Source organism: Cyclopterus lumpus, chromosome 23 (assembly GCF_009769545.1).
Source record: "Cyclopterus lumpus isolate fCycLum1 chromosome 23, fCycLum1.pri, whole genome shotgun sequence".
NCBI classification, from domain to species: Eukaryota; Metazoa; Chordata; class Actinopteri; order Perciformes; family Cyclopteridae; genus Cyclopterus; species Cyclopterus lumpus.
Window position 1 is genome coordinate 15,848,365 of NC_046988.1, and position 2,500 is coordinate 15,850,864.

The 2,500-nt window shown below is 32.6% G+C and overlaps 1 protein-coding gene across 1 annotated transcript in view; it reads right to left on the reverse strand.

The window, feature by feature from the left end:
• The window catches only part of LOC117726528 (ras association domain-containing protein 5-like), an 11,248-nt gene that overhangs the window by 1,213 nt on the left and 7,535 nt on the right, over positions 1-2,500 (reverse strand). The window lies entirely within an intron of this gene.

The window sequence follows — 2,500 nt, forward strand, 5'->3', positions numbered from 1 at the left end:
AAACACAGACTAGTATAAGTATATAAAACACAGACTAGTATAAGTATATAAAACACAGACTAGTATAAGTACATAAAACACAGACTAGTATAAGTATATAAAACACAGACTAGTATAAGTATATAAAACACAGACTAGTATAAGTATATAAAACACAGACTAGTATAAGTATATAAAACACAGACTAGTATAAGTATATAAAACACAGACTAGTATAAGTATATAAAACACAAAGAGACTAGTATAAGTATATAAAACACAGACTAATATAAGTATATAAAACACAGACTAGTATAAGTATATAAAACACAGACTAGTATAAGTATATAAAACACAGACTAGTATAAGTATATAAAACACAAAGAGACTAGTATAAGTATATAAAACACAGACTAATATAAGTATATAAAACACAGACTAGTATAAGTATATAAAACACAGACTAGTATAAGTATATAAAACACAGACTAGTATAAGTATATAAAACACAGACTAGTATAAGTACATAAAACACAGACTAATATAAGTATATAAAACACAGACTAGTATAAGTATATAAAACACAGACTAGTATAAGTATATAAAACACAGACTAGTATAAGTATATAAAACACAGACTAGTATAAGTACATACAACACAGACTAGTATAAGTATATAAAACACAGACTAGTATAAGTATATAAAACACAGACTAGTATAAGTACATAAAACACAGACTAGTATAAGTATATAAAACACAAAGAGACTAGTATAAGTATATAAAACACAGACTAATATAAGTATATAAAACACAGACTAGTATAAGTATATAAAACACAGACTAGTATAAGTATATAAAACACAGACTAGTATAAGTATATAACACACAGACTAGTATAAGTATATAAAACACAGACTAGTATAAGTATATAAAACACAGACTAGTATAAGTACATAAAACACAGACTAGTATAAGTATATAAAACACAGACTAGTATAAGTATATAACACACAGACTAGTATAAGTATATAAAACACAGACTAGTATAAGTATATAAAACACAGACTAGTATAAGTACATAAAACACAGACTAGTATAAGTATATAAAACACAGACTAGTATAAGTATATAAAACACAGACTAGTATAAGTATATAAAACACAGACTAGTATAAGTATATAAAACACAGACTAGTATAAGTATATAAAACACAGACTAGTATAAGTATATAAAACACAGACTAGTATAAGTACATACAACACAGACTAGTATAAGTATATAAAACACAGACTAGTATAAGTATATAAAACACAGACTAGTATAAGTATATAAAACACAGACTAGTATAAGTATATAAAACACAGACTAGTATAAGTATATAAAACACAGACTAGTATAAGTACATACAACACAGACTAGTATAAGTATATAAAACACAGACTAGTATAAGTATATAACACACAGACTAGTATAAGTATATAAAACACAGACTAGTATAAGTATATAAAACACAGACTAGTATAAGTATATAAAACACAGACTAGTATAAGTACATACAACACAGACTAGTATAAGTATATAAAACACAGACTAGTATAAGTATATAAAACACAGACTAGTATAAGTACATAAAACACAGACTAGTATAAGTATATAAAACACAGACTAGTATAAGTACATAAAACACAGACTAGTATAAGTATATAAAACACAAAGATACTAGTATAAGTACACATACACTAATATATTGTAAATTATTTACATCCTGATGTCTACAAACAAACAAACAAACAAACAAACTGCTTTTAAACAAACGTACGGTGGAAAAGCTGGAGATGATGATGGTAAACAAAATGAACTCTCTCACTCTCACACTCACACTCACACACACACACACACACACACACACACACACACACACACACACACACACACACACACACACACACACACACACACACACACACCCTACCTGGCGTCCTTTTCATCATGTGCTGTCCGACTTTACCCGACAGTTTGCACATGGCTGCTCCCATCGCCCATCTCACACGCAGCTCAACCTCCTCCACACACACACACTCTCTCTCTCTCTCTCTCTCTCTCTCTCTCTCTCTCTCTCTCTCTCTCTCTCTCTCTCTCTCTCTCTCTCTCTCTCCCTGCAGACTTGTCTCAGTGTCTCTCGCCCCGATGCAGCTCTGTGTGCTGAGTGGGAGATTTAACAGTCAAATGGAGTTCACAGTGACGGACAGCCGGCGGGGAGAGAGGCGGGACTAGGACTGCTGACTCAGTCATCACAGGCTCTCTCTCTCTCTCTCTCTCTCTCTCTCTCTCTCTCTCTCTCTCTCTCTCGCTCTCTCTCTCCCTCTCTCTCTCTCTCTCCCTCTCGCTCTCTCTTTCTCCATTCATGCGTTCCCCCTCTCTTTCATTTTGACAATGAACTTGATCTGCCTTCTTTCATCCCTCCATCCAGCGCGTTGTGCACACGGGACGCAGCTTTGTGTTGTCATCACATGCCAATG